The sequence below is a fragment of the Schistocerca piceifrons genome, unplaced genomic scaffold (genome assembly GCF_021461385.2).
Source record: "Schistocerca piceifrons isolate TAMUIC-IGC-003096 unplaced genomic scaffold, iqSchPice1.1 HiC_scaffold_2295, whole genome shotgun sequence".
Lineage (NCBI taxonomy): Eukaryota > Metazoa > Arthropoda > Insecta > Orthoptera > Acrididae > Schistocerca > Schistocerca piceifrons.
Window position 1 is genome coordinate 2,526,441 of NW_025728223.1, and position 20,760 is coordinate 2,547,200.

Here is a 20,760-nt window from a genome sequence, read left to right on the forward strand (position 1 = left end):
GTACCCACTATATTTTCATTATTCTTTGCCTTTTTCTAGTGTACCCATATTATTTATCCATTTACTTGTCCACAAACAATACACAGTATCTTACATTATTTCTACACTTTTTAATTTATTCTGATAGAGAAGAAGGAAAGAAGATATTAGAAGTTCTGAATGATGAAGAGGAAGGTTGGCAGCACGAAAAGAAACGGAAGTAGTGCTGGCAACGACTCGGGTCCCTGGTGCTCGTCAGGCACCTGACAATGCAAAGAGTGCATGTCCCCTGAGGCTTAAGAACCCTCATCTGAGCACATGTCTCTTTGAGTAAACCACATACTGCAAACATACGCCCTTTCTGATTTTTAAGTACATTAGAAATTAATCATTATCTTGTAGAGTTCTTTGCACTCTCATTAAGTTACTATAAGCATAATTATTCATAAGGTACTCAGGTTTCTTACATTACATGGCCCTCTCTTCATAATTAGACTGGCAACAATAAGTATCCAATTAAAATTGAAACAGTTCCTAAGCAGAGTCATACAGTACAGTACAATAAATAAGCAACCTCCCCCAGGTCTCAGGATCAACAAAACAATAATTCACCTTCAGGTAACACTCAGATACAATAATAATAAGAATAAAGTCATGCATTAAATTAACAGTACATATACATACATCCTGCCCCCAGTCTCTTTATTAACAAGGCAGTCTTTTATGATTCACAAACAGTGACTTAAATCTGGTGGCTTTTTAGGCCTCCTATCTTCTACATCTTTCACTATGCTATTCAGATCTTGCCAACGTTTTGTTTCATCAGGTGGCTTTTTAGGTTTTGGAATTACAAAGTCTTTAGCAAGATACAACATCTCTTGTTCTGCTATTATCTTACCAGGTGGTTCTTTTTGTTCCTGCAATTCACACTCCTTCAAAACATTTGTTAAGGCTTGCCCCAGTATAGTATCATCTGGAGGTTCCTGCCAACTATGCCCCTGTGTCACACTACTGAATAATTCATCCGGTTTTGGCCCAGTTTCACTTTCTGTATCTTGCTTTGGTAAAATGTCACTAATTTTCTCATACCCTCTTTCAGTAAAAGTGTATTCACTTTCGTTTACACCCGAAAATTCATCTTCACTAGAGTCATCACTACTCTCTTCCTCACCATCAGATTCACTTAAGACCTCGACCTTTGCACAATAGGGAAAGTTAGAATATTCATTCTTATCTGTATTCATATACCCTTCATCATCTGAACTGTCACTGATTTCATTTTCGTCATCAGATTCTAGCAGTAAGGCAACTTTTAAACATTGAGGCATATTATCACTAGATGTTTCAGCCACTTCGTTTTTTGACTCATTTTCTACACAATGCACATCGTTTGGACAGTCAGACACTTCTGTTTTATCACTTTGAACGATTTCAGCCTTAACTTCATACTTAGTATAATCGTCATGTACTTCGATAACTTTCATTCCATTTTCCCCTTTGTTATCATTCTCAGGTAATCGTGCGAAATACATACTAGACCCTTCTGCATTAGACTTATAAAACACTTTTCCATCAACAACAATTTTGTCTGCACTGCTTATAATGTCATGTTCACTAACGTCCTCCTTTACATCATTTTCACCTATTTTTAATTGTGCAGACGTCTTTTGCGTGGCATATTCTACCTCCATTTCCTCTTTATTCATCATAACCTCCCCCACATCTACGTCTTTTACCTCATACACATCATTAACAGTGCCAATATTTCCCTTTTCACTCGCCTTTTCTGTCTCCCTTTCATTCTTTAGTAAAGTCTTTTCGCACGATTTCAACATTGAGTTATCCTTATCACATGACATATTACCTTTATTTTCATTTCTACATTCATCTACTACTGAAACCGGCCATCGGAAGTGTCCGATCCCGCCTCTTCTGTTTCTCTCTACGGCAGCCATCTTGTTCTGACGTCTGCCATTTGTGTCTGCTGCCAAATGCAATGTACGCTGCTCCGGCAACCGCTGGCCCGAACACGAACGGTCACGTGACTCCGCACTGGGAACGCCACTATGTATCACTCCGCGCCCGTCTGCTATAGGTGCGCCCTTAACCTTCCAGCCCCGTAGTTTACATTTTTCCTTCTCGAATCTAATATTTGACATCTTTTCTTTGGGCCCAAAACCGGTTTCCGCGTGAATCCGGCCCGTAACACACGCGGTTTTCAGTTTTCCATTTCTTCTCTAATTTGGAAATTCCGCGTCATGTATCCTCTACCGCGCGTAGTGTAATTTCCCCTGCCTCTCGCCCGACCTCTTTGAATCGTGTTTACACGATATCTATCGTTTTCAGGTCGTTCGTTTTGGTCATTGCTTTCGCGCGAATTATTGTTGTTATGATGGGGACGGGACTCGCGATTTCTTCGCCAGTGATCTTCATCCTCTACCCTTTCCAAGAACGCAGAAAAACTACTGTGTGTACTCCCAACATATCGTTTCGAATCCTCAGGCAGTTTCTGCCAAAGAACCCAAACGATCTGAGCTTCAGTTCTTCTAGCCTTCAAATGTATCAGTTTTCTGTACCATGATTCGCAGAATTCTTTCATGGTTTGCCTACCTCTGATGTCATACAACCTGGCCATTAGAAATTCACGCCACAACTGGTCTTGTTTTTGTTCTGACCAGTATTCGTCAATAAATTTTTGTTTAAACGTTTCAAAATACATCTGGTTAGTATCCAGATTCAACCCCCATCTTTTTGCTTCTCCCGTTAGTGCACTAATTACAACATTAATTTTTTCCTGATCAGACAAATATTCAGGAAAATTTCTTTCGCAATTCTTTACAAAGTCTAGGGGGTGCCAGCCGTTATGTCTCTTCGCTGGGTCGAATTTTTCCTCGCCCTCTAATATTTTACTGAGAGGCATTCTTTCAGTAAAATGTGTAGGTCCGGTTTGTATTTTCCTTTCCAAGTCATACACTTTGCCTTGGATTTGTGAAGTGTTATGTTCACACTTCTTTTCGCAAGTAAGAATCTGTTTGGTTAGAGCTCTGCTTGTTTCTGTTACAGATTGTTTAATCTGTGCAAATTCCACGTTACATTCGGTTTGTATTTCGGATTTAATACCGAATACCTTTTCGTCAACCTTAGTACAGACTAAGGGTTCAATTTGATCTTGAATTTTAATTACTTCAGAGTCAAATCTTTCGTTAATGTCATCAATTTGTCCTTGTATGTAGGCAATATTGCCGTTCATGACAGTAATTTCGCTTTTGAGGTTTTTAATTTCATTACTCACAATGTCTACTTTTACATCAACTTTCTCAATCTGTTTACTAATATCACTACCCTGTGCTGCAATTAGCTGTCTTTGTTCTACATTTTGTTGCCCTAGTGCTGCGATTTGTGCATTAATATTGTCACTGTGTGCTGCAATTTGTGCCTTAATATTGTCATTGATATTGTCATTTTGCGCTGCAATTTGTGCCATAATATTGTCATTTTGTGCAGACAGTATTTTAAGCAAGTCAGTCAGATTTAATCTCCTTTCACTTTTAGATTCTACCGCCTTTTCGTGTTCAGATCCTACACCCCTTTCTGGTTTTGGTGATTCAAACATATCCCTCGATTCATCAGCATAGCCACTGTCATCGACAACATCGCCTACATTGTCTTGCTTAGTACGCGCTACACACATAGCTTCGATCTGTTTATTAACGTCTGCGTGATAACGTACGTAATTTAACTCGCGCGTCATGCCATCTGTTGGTGTGCTGCCTGAACTGCTCTCGGTTGCATTCTGCTGTCGCGCTTCTAAATTTATTTCTAATTTCCTGTCCATTTTAGCTATTATTAAGTACTGATACCTTTTATTTTTAATTTAAATTGAACTTTCACTACTAGTTCTGTCAAGTAATGTACAGGTTCGTGCCGCTGGACGTTTTATGTTCACTCAATGTTTGTAAAATGCTAACTACTTATAATTTTTTCCGTCCGTAGGTGCAACCTGAACAACGTCCTGTCACGCGGCGCCACGTATAAGACTCCCCGTCTGCTAACTACTGTAACTTAACCTCAATGCCAGAAGCAGGTTGTAACATAAAACAATTTTGTAAAAGTAACTATGGCACAAAGCAACAGAGCAGTGTTACCCTCTGAGAGGAATTTTGTTAAGTTGACCGTATTGTTCCTAATGGAAGTGGCTTATCGGAAATGAAAGTCAGAATTACGTTAATATTGGAATAGTGACAAACAAAATTTTGCCTAGCTATACTGTTTATAGAATAAGGGAAACGGTCGCCAGCCTAATTAGGCAAGAGAAAGATTAACATTCTCGTTTATGAAAGTAGGTATAAGTAACTATAATGGACAACACAACAGACACAACCTAGACTTAGCAACACGCGAGTGCAATGAACTCTAACACACATATGTTTTAAGATTGAAGCTAACAGTCAGAGCAGCAGGAACTATTTTCAAAATTATAACAGGTACAGAAAAACACTATCACTATCAGGGTTTACACAAACTGAGTGGTCTTTATACTGTTAATATGCACACAAAAGAGACAAACACTTGGGATACATGAGAATGTAACGTTTCACAACTGCAGCTTTCTCACTTTTACTACAACGAAACACAATGTTGACAAAATTGCAAGGAACTGACTCCCCTTTTTAGAATTTACTACAGACAACAACCTGATCATTTACTTTATAAGACTCAGCCTAAAGTTTGAAGTTGGTAACAGCACTTTAAATAACAGTTCCAATAGGAAAATTATTATTGGACAAATAACATTTGCTTTAACTCACTCTGTTACCACATTAGCTTTAACTATCTTTCTAATAAGTTCAAGAGGCATTATTTAACAAAGCTCTAGGCCTCAACGTACTTTCAGTAAGGACACTCGGTAATCACTTTACTTCAAACGGAGAGGACCCTGACAGATGTTATGATGAGGAGTAAAATCAAGGTAGGTAAATAAATTCCGATATGAATTACCTTATATTTCAGCACACTAACACATCCATTAGGCTGATCCTTCACTGTACATCAATATAGTATTACGTTACAATGATTGCGCAATGTGGTGGCAACTGCATGTTGGTAGGTGGAATTACAGGTAGAATCGCCAGACTTTATTGTATCTTCACGGCGATGATTCATACAAATTCCAGAATAGAACCAGCTATTTATCCACCCATCCGAGGCATTGGAAAGAAGCAGTAAAAGCCTCTCTCTGAATCAGCATGATATGCACCTTTACATTGACAGTGCACAGACTGGTAGCTCCTTTCCGACTGGTGGCTCGTCTCCGAATGACTATCAGTTCCACCTTTTCCACCTAGGCCAACCACAATTTGCACGCGCTACACAGTTCCGTTCCCGAGGGGAACCACACTACCTCTTATATACAGAATAACTAAGAGCCCTAAGTGAGGATCAGCAATTTACATAACAGCAACCAAATACATTAAATAAAACAAATCATTTTCACATATTGACACTTCTACAAAAATTATTCACACAAAATTACAATCATATACAGTAAGTTTTGTTCCCTCCAAATGGGACAAAGAATTTAAATTACAGATACATTACTTTGCATAGAATCAAATCACGACATCAAAGGTTTGACAAAGAAAAGAGAACACAATTTTATGTTATCGATTCAAACACATTTACAAAAGATCAACAATGTGACATTAAATAAAGCAAAAAAAAAACCAAAACAAAATAAATCAGCACAGCATTCAAGCTATGGTGTTACACATGCCCCATGTTTCGTTGAAGTTTCCTGTCAGGGATACTTCAAGGAAACATCTATAACACCTAAGTGGTGCTAGCTGCAAAAAAATTAAAACATCCAACATCAGTTGGGACAAAAAAATACACATATTACAAATATACAGTATATACACTAAGAAGATTCATACATTTCTTCCAAAACATCCTCAAAATAAACCATTTACAGTAATTTTCATTTTCAGACTGGTTTAAGGAAACTAATTTTGCATCGTTATACAAGTTATCATTGAGCATGTTTATTTCATACACATACAGTTCAAATAACAAATAACAGATAAACAGTACACAAACTAATCTACATATTTTAGAATATGGTATAGCCTTCAAATAAAATAAAGGAAATACACATATCCACAACAGCACAGAACATTTTAACTTAATAAAACAGAAATTTGTCTTTCAATGTTTTTAAAGAATGTAACTTTCAGAGACACAAGCATGTTAATGGTCATAGTACATTTTGCATGGTTCAGCAATTAATGAAATATTGAAAAATTCAGTTTGCATCCACATATGTGCTAATATTTATACAAACAACTATGAGAAACCTTTTCCAACTGACTCCTTAAATACCAAAGTAACTTTGCAAGGTTGTTTCAAAATAATTAACTTTAAAGCTGCTCTTCATTAATAGCAGTCCAAAATATTTGTTACACATAAACACACTAACATATTCAGAGCCTATCTTTAATCATCACTGCTGTGTTTCAAAACAAGGCAGTCCAAAACTTTACGTTATTTCAAAAAACCTAGTATCAAAAACATCTACATCCATTTAAATAAGATTCCTTATACATTTTATAATAACTTTTCACTGACTTCAATAAGAATAGTCAGTTTATAACATATTGCTCAAAAAAACCTAACTTAATTCACTGCTTGCCTCAGCACTAGCAGTCCATGTTACACATTCTACCCATTATTGGTTTAGCTGTCTTTTTACATACACATTTAGACACAAAAACACAATTTAGATTAAGAATACACAAAAAACACATTTTTAAATTGACACACTGCCCCATCCTCTAGGTTTGGCAGTTCATGACCACTTATCAGCTCCTTGCCCCACAATGGCAAGTCCTTTGGTTACTGCTCACATCGTATATTTTGTAGTCCTTAGCATCAGGACCACAGCATTTTTATTATTTTGTCATGTTTTACTGCCCATCAACATATTTTTGAGCAGTTTATTGTCATCATTTCCAGGTTTTTTTATCATTCTGACACACTTTTGGAAAAATTTGCATTAGTGGTATAAAACATGATACCTGTAACTTTGAAACAGCAATTAGACACTGGTAACAAAACCATTTCTTTTCAAATGACACAATCAGGTAACATATACATTAATCGAGAAAGAATTAAATGTCATATTCAGGATCAAGTTAGGATAAAGTATTTCTTACTACTCCTTTATCATTGCTTTTCCACACACAGTTAGGTCATTACATACATCAAGATCAGGACAATAATTTCATATCCTATTGCAAGTGATTTCTGCCAACTCTTTTGCTGGCACTAGACACATACCTCACATCTACTTTACACATACCTTAGCCAGGTTCATCTCCTCAGTTTTAAACACATATACAGTTTTTCAACACCATATTTGCCCATTTCTTTTTCAAAAACATTTACATTTAATTATATTATGGCATTCATTTACCTTTTCTTTTCAATATTCTTACCTTTTCTCATCCATATTTCTCTTTCCAATTACTTTTTAATTTCATTTTTCCTTTACAGTACCCACTATATTTTCATTATTCTTTGCCTTTTTCTAGTGTACCCATATTATTTATCCATTTACTTGTCCACAAACAATACACAGTATCTTACATTATTTCTACACTTTTTAATTTATTCTGATAGAGAAGAAGGAAAGAAGATATTAGAAGTTCTGAATGATGAAGAGGAAGGTTGGCAGCACGAAAAGAAACGGAAGTAGTGCTGGCAACGACTCGGGTCCCTGGTGCTCGTCAGGCACCTGACAATGCAAAGAGTGCATGTCCCCTGAGGCTTAAGAACCCTCATCTGAGCACATGTCTCTTTGAGTAAACCACATACTGCAAACATACGCCCTTTCTGATTTTTAAGTACATTAGAAATTAATCATTATCTTGTAGAGTTCTTTGCACTCTCATTAAGTTACTATAAGCATAATTATTCATAAGGTACTCAGGTTTCTTACATTACATGGCCCTCTCTTCATAATTAGACTGGCAACAATAAGTATCCAATTAAAATTGAAACAGTTCCTAAGCAGAGTCATACAGTACAGTACAATAAATAAGCAACCTCCCCCAGGTCTCAGGATCAACAAAACAATAATTCACCTTCAGGTAACACTCAGATACAATAATAATAAGAATAAAGTCATGCATTAAATTAACAGTACATATACATACATCCTGCCCCCAGTCTCTTTATTAACAAGGCAGTCTTTTATGATTCACAAACAGTGACTTAAATCTGGTGGCTTTTTAGGCCTCCTATCTTCTACATCTTTCACTATGCTATTCAGATCTTGCCAACGTTTTGTTTCATCAGGTGGCTTTTTAGGTTTTGGAATTACAAAGTCTTTAGCAAGATACAACATCTCTTGTTCTGCTATTATCTTACCAGGTGGTTCTTTTTGTTCCTGCAATTCACACTCCTTCAAAACATTTGTTAAGGCTTGCCCCAGTATAGTATCATCTGGAGGTTCCTGCCAACTATGCCCCTGTGTTACACTACTGAATAATTCATCCGGTTTTGGCCCAGTTTCACTTTCTGTATCTTGCTTTGGTAAAATGTCACTAATTTTCTCATACCCTCTTTCAGTAAAAGTGTATTCACTTTCGTTTACACCCGAAAATTCATCTTCACTAGAGTCATCACTACTCTCTTCCTCACCATCAGATTCACTTAAGACCTCGACCTTTGCACAATAGGGAAAGTTAGAATATTCATTCTTATCTGTATTCATATACCCTTCATCATCTGAACTGTCACTGATTTCATTTTCGTCATCAGATTCTAGCAGTAAGGCAACTTTTAAACATTGAGGCATATTATCACTAGATGTTTCAGCCACTTCGTTTTTTGACTCATTTTCTACACAATGCACATCGTTTGGACAGTCAGACACTTCTGTTTTATCACTTTGAACGATTTCAGCCTTAACTTCATACTTAGTATAATCGTCATGTACTTCGATAACTTTCATTCCATTTTCCCCTTTGTTATCATTCTCAGGTAATCGTGCGAAATACATACTAGACCCTTCTGCATTAGACTTATAAAACACTTTTCCATCAACAACAATTTTGTCTGCACTGCTTATAATGTCATGTTCACTAACGTCCTCCTTTACATCATTTTCACCTATTTTTAATTGTGCAGACGTCTTTTGCGTGGCATATTCTACCTCCATTTCCTCTTTATTCATCATAACCTCCCCCACATCTACGTCTTTTACCTCATACACATCATTAACAGTGCCAATATTTCCCTTTTCACTCGCCTTTTCTGTCTCCCTTTCATTCTTTAGTAAAGTCTTTTCGCACGATTTCAACATTGAGTTATCCTTATCACATGACATATTACCTTTATTTTCATTTCTACATTCATCTACTACTGAAACCGGCCATCGGAAGTGTCCGATCCCGCCTCTTCTGTTTCTCTCTACGGCAGCCATCTTGTTCTGACGTCTGCCATTTGTGTCTGCTGCCAAATGCAATGTACGCTGCTCCGGCAACCGCTGGCCCGAACACGAACGGTCACGTGACTCCGCACTGGGAACGCCACTATGTATCACTCCGCGCCCGTCTGCTATAGGTGCGCCCTTAACCTTCCAGCCCCGTAGTTTACATTTTTCCTTCTCGAATCTAATATTTGACATCTTTTCTTTGGGCCCAAAACCGGTTTCCGCGTGAATCCGGCCCGTAACACACGCGGTTTTCAGTTTTCCATTTCTTCTCTAATTTGGAAATTCCGCGTCATGTATCCTCTACCGCGCGTAGTGTAATTTCCCCTGCCTCTCGCCCGACCTCTTTGAATCGTGTTTACACGATATCTATCGTTTTCAGGTCGTTCGTTTTGGTCATTGCTTTCGCGCGAATTATTGTTGTTATGATGGGGACGGGACTCGCGATTTCTTCGCCAGTGATCTTCATCCTCTACCCTTTCCAAGAACGCAGAAAAACTACTGTGTGTACTCCCAACATATCGTTTCGAATCCTCAGGCAGTTTCTGCCAAAGAACCCAAACGATCTGAGCTTCAGTTCTTCTAGCCTTCAAATGTATCAGTTTTCTGTACCATGATTCGCAGAATTCTTTCATGGTTTGCCTACCTCTGATGTCATACAACCTGGCCATTAGAAATTCACGCCACAACTGGTCTTGTTTTTGTTCTGACCAGTATTCGTCAATAAATTTTTGTTTAAACGTTTCAAAATACATCTGGTTAGTATCCAGATTCAACCCCCATCTTTTTGCTTCTCCCGTTAGTGCACTAATTACAACATTAATTTTTTCCTGATCAGACAAATATTCAGGAAAATTTCTTTCGCAATTCTTTACAAAGTCTAGGGGGTGCCAGCCGTTATGTCTCTTCGCTGGGTCGAATTTTTCCTCGCCCTCTAATATTTTACTGAGAGGCATTCTTTCAGTAAAATGTGTAGGTCCGGTTTGTATTTTCCTTTCCAAGTCATACACTTTGCCTTGGATTTGTGAAGTGTTATGTTCACACTTCTTTTCGCAAGTAAGAATCTGTTTGGTTAGAGCTCTGCTTGTTTCTGTTACAGATTGTTTAATCTGTGCAAATTCCACGTTACATTCGGTTTGTATTTCGGATTTAATACCGAATACCTTTTCGTCAACCTTAGTACAGACTAAGGGTTCAATTTGATCTTGAATTTTAATTACTTCAGAGTCAAATCTTTCGTTAATGTCATCAATTTGTCCTTGTATGTAGGCAATATTGCCGTTCATGACAGTAATTTCGCTTTTGAGGTTTTTAATTTCATTACTCACAATGTCTACTTTTACATCAACTTTCTCAATCTGTTTACTAATATCACTACCCTGTGCTGCAATTAGCTGTCTTTGTTCTACATTTTGTTGCCCTAGTGCTGCGATTTGTGCATTAATATTGTCACTGTGTGCTGCAATTTGTGCCTTAATATTGTCATTGATATTGTCATTTTGCGCTGCAATTTGTGCCATAATATTGTCATTTTGTGCAGACAGTATTTTAAGCAAGTCAGTCAGATTTAATCTCCTTTCACTTTTAGATTCTACCGCCTTTTCGTGTTCAGATCCTACACCCCTTTCTGGTTTTGGTGATTCAAACATATCCCTCGATTCATCAGCATAGCCACTGTCATCGACAACATCGCCTACATTGTCTTGCTTAGTACGCGCTACACACATAGCTTCGATCTGTTTATTAACGTCTGCGTGATAACGTACGTAATTTAACTCGCGCGTCATGCCATCTGTTGGTGTGCTGCCTGAACTGCTCTCGGTTGCATTCTGCTGTCGCGCTTCTAAATTTATTTCTAATTTCCTGTCCATTTTAGCTATTATTAAGTACTGATACCTTTTATTTTTAATTTAAATTGAACTTTCACTACTAGTTCTGTCAAGTAATGTACAGGTTCGTGCCGCTGGACGTTTTATGTTCACTCAATGTTTGTAAAATGCTAACTACTTATAATTTTTTCCGTCCGTAGGTGCAACCTGAACAACGTCCTGTCACGCGGCGCCACGTATAAGACTCCCCGTCTGCTAACTACTGTAACTTAACCTCAATGCCAGAAGCAGGTTGTAACATAAAACAATTTTGTAAAAGTAACTATGGCACAAAGCAACAGAGCAGTGTTACCCTCTGAGAGGAATTTTGTTAAGTTGACCGTATTGTTCCTAATGGAAGTGGCTTATCGGAAATGAAAGTCAGAATTACGTTAATATTGGAATAGTGACAAACAAAATTTTGCCTAGCTATACTGTTTATAGAATAAGGGAAACGGTCGCCAGCCTAATTAGGCAAGAGAAAGATTAACATTCTCGTTTATGAAAGTAGGTATAAGTAACTATAATGGACAACACAACAGACACAACCTAGACTTAGCAACACGCGAGTGCAATGAACTCTAACACACATATGTTTTAAGATTGAAGCTAACAGTCAGAGCAGCAGGAACTATTTTCAAAATTATAACAGGTACAGAAAAACACTATCACTATCAGGGTTTACACAAACTGAGTGGTCTTTATACTGTTAATATGCACACAAAAGAGACAAACACTTGGGATACATGAGAATGTAACGTTTCACAACTGCAGCTTTCTCACTTTTACTACAACGAAACACAATGTTGACAAAATTGCAAGGAACTGACTCCCCTTTTTAGAATTTACTACAGACAACAACGTGATCATTTACTTTATAAGACTCAGCCTAAAGTTTGAAGTTGGTAACAGCACTTTAAATAACAGTTCCAATAGGAAAATTATTATTGGACAAATAACATTTGCTTTAACTCACTCTGTTACCACATTAGCTTTAACTATCTTTCTAATAAGTTCAAGAGGCATTATTTAACAAAGCTCTAGGCTTCAACGTACTTTCAGTAAGGACACTCGGTAATCACTTTACTTCAAACGGAGAGGACCCTGAGAGGTGTTATGATGAGGAGTAAAATCAAGGTAGGTAAATAAATTCCGATATGAATTACCTTATATTTCAGCACACTAACACATCCATTAGGCTGATCCTTCACTGTACATCAATATAGTATTACGTTACAGTGATTGCGCAATGTGGTGGCAACTGCATGTTGGTAGGTGGAATTACAGGTAGAATTGCCGGACTTTATCGTATCTTCACGGCGATGATTCATACAAATTCCAGAATAGATCCAGCTATTTATCCACCCATCTGAGGCATTGGAAAGAAGCAGTAAAAGCCTCTCTCTGAATCAGCATGATATGCACCTTTACATTGACAGTGTACAAACTGGTAGCTCCTTTCCGACTGGTGGCTCGTCTCCGAATGACTATCAGTTCCACCTTTTCCACCTAGGCCAACCACAATTTGCGCGCGCTACACAGTTCCGTTCCTGAGGGGAACCACACTACCTCTTACATACAGAATAACTAAGAGCCCTAAGTGAGGATCAGCAATTTACATAACAGCAACCAAATACATTAAATAAAACGAAACATTTTCACATATTGACACTTCTACAAAAATTACTCACACAAAATTACAATCATATACAGTAAGTTTTGTTCCCTCCAAATGGGACAAAGAATTTAAATTACAGATACATTACTTTACATAGAATCAAATCACAACATCAAAGGTTTGACAAAGAAAAGAGTACACAATTTTATGTTATCGAATCAAACACATTTACAAAAGATCAACAATGTGACATTAAATAAAGCAAAAAAAAAACAAAATAAATCAGCCCAGCATTAGATCTATGGTGTTACAAAGTGATACAGAGTACCTGAAGTGAAGCATCGGAATCTAAAACAGGTCTCACAGGAAAGGCCCGAAACATAGACGGTAAGAAGACTCAGTCTTCTTGTACTTGAGTCGGCATTGTTCATTTTGTATTTAATGCCGATACAATTTCTGTGTTTTATCGACAATGTGATGGTCGAAGGGATTTAGTAAAACTGCAGTTGTGCATCCGAAACTAAACCTGGTGACACAGGAAGGGACCAAATCATAGAAGGTAAGAAGACTCAGTCCTCTTGTACTTAAGTCAGCATTGTGCCTTTTGTATTTAATTCATACGCAATTTCTGTGTTTCATCGTCAATGTCAGGGTCCAAAGGATATAGTAAACCTGCAGTTGCGTATCGTAATCTAAAACTGAGGACACAGGAAAGGCTCAAAACATGGACACTACGAAAATTGAGTCTTGTTGTACTTAAGTCGGCCTTGTGCCTTTTGCATTTAATTCCGATGCAATTTTTGTGTTTCATCGTCAAAGTGAAGGTCCAAGGGATACAGTAAACCTGAAATGAAGCATCGGAACCTATGACGGGTCTCACAGGAAAGGCTCAAATCTTAGACGGTAAGTAGTCTGAGTCTTCTTGTACTTAAGTCGGCATGGTGCATTAGTATTTAATTCCGATGATACTTCAGTGTTTCATCGTCAATGGGATACAGTAAACCTGCAGTTTTGCATCGGAATCTAAATCTGGGGACACAGGAAAGGCTCAAAGCATAGACACTAAGAAACGTCAGTCTTCTTGTACTTAAGTCGGCATTGTGCCTTTTGCATTTAATTCCGAAGCAATTTCTGAGTTTCATTGTGAAAGTGAAGGTCCAAGGGATACAGTGAACCTGAAGTGAAGCATTGGATTCTAAAACTGGTCTCACAGGAAAGGTTCACATCATAGACAATAAGAAAATTCAGTCTTCTTGTACTTAAGTCGGCATTGGGCCGTTTGTATTTAATTCATATGCAGTTTCTGTGTTTTATCGTCAATGTCAAGGTCCAAAGGATACAGTAAACCTGTAGTTGTGTATCGTAATCTAAAACTGGGGACACAGGAAAGGCTCAAAACATAGACACTAAGAAAAGTCAGTCTTTTTGTACTTAAGTCGTCATTGTGCCTTTTGCATTTAATTCTGATGCAATTTTTGTGTTTCGTCGTCAAAGTGAAGATCCGAGGGATACAGTAAAACTGAAGTGAAACATCGGAATCTAAAACTGGTCTCACAGGAAAGGCTCAAATCATAGACGATAAGAAGACCCTAGCTTCTTGTACTTAGGCCGGCATTGTGCGTTTTGTATTTAATTCCGGTACAATTTCTGTTTTTCATCGTCAAAGTGAAGGTCCAAGGGATGTAGTAAATCTGAAGTGAAACATCGGAAACTAAAACTGGTCCCACTGGAAAGGCTAAAAACATAGACGGAAAGAAGACTCAGTTCTCTTGTACTTAATTCGGCATTGTGTCTTTTGTATTGAATTCCGATGCAATTTTTGTGATTCATCGTCAGTATGTAGGTCCAAGTGATACACAGTACCTGAAGAGAAGCATCGGAGTCTAAAACTGGTCTCACAGGAAAGGATCAAACATAGACGGTAAGAAGACTCAGTCTTCTTGTACTTGAGTCGGCATAGTGCCTTTTGTATTTAATTCCGATGCAATTTTTGTGTTTCATCGTTAATGTCAAGGTCCAATGGATACAGTAAACCTGCAGTTGTGTATCTTAATCCAAAACTGGGGACAAAGGAAAGGTTCAAAAAACAGACACTAAGAAAAGTCAGTCTTCTTGTACTTAAGTCGGCATTGTGCCACTTGTATTTAATTTTGATGCAACTTTTGTGTTTCATCGTCAAAGTGATGGTCCAAGGGATACAGTAAAGCTGAAGTGAAGCATCGGCATCCAAACCTGGTCCCACAGGGAAGGCTCAAATCATAGACACTAAGTGACTCAGTCTTCTTGTACTTGAGTCGGAATTGTGCATTTTGTATTTCATTCCGATGCAATTACTGTGTTTTATCGTCAATGTGAAGGTCCAAGGGATACGGTAAACCTGCAGTTGTGCATCGGAATCTAAAACTGGTGACACAGGAAACGATCAAATTACAGAATCTAAAAAAAGTCAGTCTTTTTGTACCTAAGTCGGCATTGTGCTTTTTGTATTAAATTCCGATGCAATTTTGGTGTTTCATCGTCAATGTGAAGGTCCACGCGATACAGTAAACCTGAAATGCAGCATCGGAATCTAAAACTGGTCTCACAGGAAAGGCTCAAACCATAAACGGTAAGAAGACTCAGTCTTCTTGTACTTAAGTCGGCCTGGTGCGTTTGTAATTAATTCCGATGCAACATCTGGGTTTCATCGTCAATGGGATACAGTAAACATGCAGTTTTGCATCGGAAATTAAAACTGGTAACACAGGAAAGTCTCAAATCATAGACACTAAGAGAAGTCAGTCCTCTCCAACTTAACTCGGCATTCTGCCTTTTGTATTTAATTCCATTGAAATTTCTGTGTTTCATCGTCAAAGTAAAGATCCAAGGGATACTGTAAATCTGCAGTTGTGCATCGGAATCTAAAACAGGAAACACAGGAAAGGCTCAAAGCGTAGACACTAAGGATAGGAGGAGGAGGAGGATATTAGTGTTTAACGTCCTGTCGACAACGAGGTCATTAGAGACGGAGCGCAAGCTTGGGTGAGGGAAGGATGGGGAAGGAAATCGGCCGTGCCCTCTCAAAGGAACCATCCCGGCAATTGCCTGAGACGATTTAGGGAAATCACTGAAAACCTAAATCTGGATGGTCGGAGACGGGATTGAACCGTCGTCCTCCCGAATGCGAGTCCAGTGTGCTAACCACTGCGCCACCTCGCTCGGTGACACTAAGGAAAGTCAGTCTTCTTGTACTTAAGTCTGCATTGTGCATTTTGTATTTAATTCGGATGCAATCTTTGTGTTTCATCGTCAAAGTTAAGGGCCAAGGGATACAGTAAACCTGAAGTGAAGCTTCGGAATCAAAAACTGGTCTCACTGGAAAGGCTCAAACGTAGACGGTAAGAAGACTCAGTCTTCTTGTACTTAAGTCTGCATTGTGCATCTGTATTTAATTCCAAAGCAATTTCTGTGTTTCATCGTCAAAGTGAAGGACCAAGGGATACAGTAAACCTGAAGTGAAGCATCGGAATCTAAAACTGGTCTCACAGGAAAGGTTCAAATCATAGACACTAAGAAAAGTCAGTTTTCTTGTACTTAAGTCGGCATTGTGTCGTTTGTACTTAATTCCGATTCAATTTTTGTGTTTCATCGTCAAAGTGAAGGTCCAAGGAAAACAGTAAACCTGAAGTGAAGCATCGGAATCTGAAACTGGTCTCACAGGAGGGGCCCAAATCATAGACACTGAGATGAGTCAGGCTTCTAGTACCTAAGTCTTCATTGTGACTTTTGTATTTAATTCCGATGCAAGTTTTGTGTTTCATCGTCAATGTCAAGGTCCAATGGATACAGTAAACCTGCAGTTGTGTATCGTAATCTAAAACTGGGGACACAGGAAAGGCTCAAAACATAGACACAAAGAAGACTCAGTCATCTTGTACTTGAGTCGGCATTGTGCATTTTGTATTTTATTCCGATGCAATTACTGTGTTTTATCGTCAATGTGAAGGTCCAAGGGATACGGTAAACCTGCAGTTGTGCATCGGAATCTAAAACTGGTGACACAGGAAACGCTCAAATTACAGTTGTTGTTGTTGTTGTGGTCTTCAGTCCTGAGACTGGTTTGGTGCAGCTCTCCATGCTACTCTATCCTGTGCAAGCTTCTTCATCTCCCAGTACCTACTGCAACCTACATCCTTCTGAATCTGCTTAGTGTATTCATCTCTTGGTCTCCCCCTATGATTTTTACCCTCCACGCTGCCCTCCAATACTAAATTGGTGATCCCTTGATGCCTCAGAACATGTCCTACCAACCCATCCCTTCTTCTGGTCAAGTTGTGCCACAAACTTCTCTTCTTCCAATCCTATTCAATACTTCCTCATTAGTTATGTGATCTACCCATCTAATCTTCAGCATTCTTCTGTAGCACCACATTTCAAAAGCTTCTATTCTCTTCTTGTCCAAACTATTTACCGTCCATGTTTCACTTCCATACATGGCTACACTCCATACAAATACTTTCAGAAATAACGTCCTGACACTTAAATCTATACTCGATGTTAACAATTTTCTCTTCTTCAGAAAAGCTTTCCTTGCCATTGCCAGTCTACATTTTATATCCTCTCTACTTGGTCCATCATCAGTTATTTTGCTCCCCAAATAGCAAAACTCCTTTACTACTTTAAGTGTCTCATTTCCTAATCTAATACCCTCAGCATCACCCGACTTAACTCGACTACATTCCATTATCCTCGTTTTGCTTTTGTTGATGTTCATCTTATATCCTCCCTTCAAGACACCATCCATTCCGTTCAACTGCTCTTCCAAGTCCTTTGCTGTCTCTGCCAGAATTACAATGTCATCGGCGAACCTTAAAGTTTTTATTTCTTCACCATGGATTTTAATACCTACTCGAAATTTTTCTTTTGTTTCCTTTACTGCTTGCTCAATATAGAGATTGAATAACATCGGGGAGAGGCTACAACCCTGTCTTACTACCTTCCCAACCACTGCTTCCCTTTCATGTCCCTCAACTCTAATAACTGCCATCTGGTTTCTGTACAAGTTGTAAATAGCCTTTCGCTCCCTGTATTTTACCCCTGCCACCATTAGAATTTGAAAGAGAGTATTCCAGTCAACATTGTCAAAAGCTTTCTCTAAGTCTACAAATGCTAGAAACGTAGGTTTGCCTTTCCTTAATCTTTCTTCTAAGATAAGTCGTAAGGTCAGTATTGCCTCACGTGTTCCAGCATTTCTACGGAATCCAAACTGATCTTCCCCGAGGTCGGCTTCTACTAGTTTTTCCATTCGTCTGTAAAGAATTCGTGTTAGTACTTTGCAGCTGTGGCTTATTAAACTGATTGTTCGGTAATTTTCACATCTGTCAACACCTGCTTTCTTTGGGATTGGAATTATTATATCCTTCTTGAAGTCTGAGGGTATTTCGCCTGTCTCATACACCTTGCTCACCAGATGGTAGAGTTTTGTCAGGACTGGCTCTCCCAAGGCCGTCAGTAGTTCTAATGGAATGTTGTCTACTCCGGGGGCCTTGTTTCGACTCAGGTCCTTCAGTGCTCTGTCAAACTCTTCACGCAGTATCGTATCTCCCATTTCATCTTCATCTACATCCTCTTCCATTTCCATAATATTGTCCTCAAGTGCATCGCCCTTATATAAACCCTCTATATACTCCTTCCACCTTTCTGCCTTCCCTTCTTTGCTTAGAACTGGGTTGCCATCTGAGCTCTTGATATTCATACAAGTGGTTCTCTTCTCTCCAAAGGTCTCTTTAATTTTCCAATAGGCAGTATCTATCTTACCCCTAGTGAGACAAGCCTCTACATCCTTACATTTGTCCTCTAGCCATTCCTGCTTAGCCATTTTGCACTTCCTGTCGATCTCATTTTTGAGACGTTTGTATTCCTTTTTGCCTGCTTCATTTACTGCATTTTTATATTTTCTCCTTTCATCAATTAAATTTAATATTTCTTCTGTTACACAAGGATTTCTACTAACCCTCTTCTTTTTACCTACTTGATCGTCTGCTGCCTTCACTACTTCATCCCTCAGAGCTACCCATTCATCTTCTACTGTATTTCTTTCCCCCATTCCTATCAATTGTTCCCATATGCTCTCCCTGAAACTCTGTACAACCTCTGGTTCTTTCAGTTTATCCAGGTCCCATCTCCTTAAAATCCCACCTTTTTGCAGTTTCTTAAGTTTTAATCTACAGGTCATAACCAATAGATTGTGGTCAGAGTCCACATCTGCCCCTGGAAACGTCTTACAATACAAAACCTGGTTCCTAAATCTCTGTCTTACCATTATATAATCCATCTGATACCTTTTAGTATCTGCAGGGTTCTTCCATGTATACAACCTTCTATCATGATTCTTAAACCAAGTGTTAGCTATGAATAAGTTGTGCTCTGTGCAAAATTCTATCAGGCGGCTTCCTCTTTCATTTCTTAGCCCCAATCCATATTCACCTACTACGTTTCCCTCTCTCCCTTTTCCTACACTCGAATTCCAGTCACCCATGACTATTAAATTTTCGTCTCCCTTCACTATCTGAATAATTTCTTTTATTTCATCATACATTTCTTCGATTTCTTCGTCATCTGCAGAGCTAGTTGGCATATAAACTTGTACTACTGTAGTAGGTGTGGTCTTCGTATCTATCTTGGCCACAATAATGCGTTCACTATGCTGTATTTAGTAGCTTACCCGCATTCCTATTTTCCTATTCATTATTAAACCTACTCCTGCATTACCCCTATTGGACTTTGTGTTTATAACCCTGTAGTCACCTGACCAGAAGTCATGTTCCTACTGCCACCGAACTTCACTAATTCCCACTATATCTAACTTTAACCTATCCATTTCCCTTTTTAAATTTTCTAACCTACCTGCCCGATTAAGGGATCTGACATTCCACGCTCCGATCCGTAGAACGCCAGTTTTCTTTCTCCTGATACCGACATCCTCTTGAGAAGTCCCCGCCCGGAGATCCGAATGGGGGACTATTTTACCTCTGGAATATTTTACCCAAGAGGACGCCATCATCATTTAATCATACAGTAAAACTGCATGCCCTCGGGAAAAATTACGGCCGTAGTTTCCCCTTGCTTTCAGCCGTTCGCAGCACCAGCACAGCAAAGCTGTTTTGGTTATTGTTACAAGGCCAGATCAGTCAATCATCCAGACTGTTACCCTTGCAACTACTGAAAAGGCTGCTGCCCCTCTTCAGGAACCACACGTTTGTCTGGCCTCTCAACAGATACCCCTCCGTTGCGGTTGCACCTACAGTGCGGCTATCCGTATCGCTGAGGCACGCAAGCCTCCCCACCAACGGCAAGGTCCATGATTCATCTAAGAAAAGTCAGTCTTTTTGTACCTAAGTCGGCATTGTGCCTTTTGTATTTAATTCCGATGCAATTTTTGTGTTTCATCGTCAAAGTGAAGGTCCAAGGGATACACTAAACCTCAAATGCAGCATCGGAATCTAAAACTGGTCTCACAGGAAAGGCTCAAACCATAGACGGTAAGAAGACTCAGTCTTCTTGTACTTAAGTCGGCATGGTGCATTTGTATTTAATTCCGATGCAACTTCTGTGTTTCATCGTCAATGGGATACAGTAAACCTGCAGTTTTGCATCGGAAATTAAAACTGGTGACACAGGAAAGGCTCAAATCATAGACACTAAGAATAGTCAGTCCTCTCCAACTTAAGTCGGCATTCTGCCTTTTGTATTTAATTCCGATGCAATTTCTGTGTTTCATCGTCAATGTAAAGGTCTAGGGGATACAGAAAATCTGCACTTGT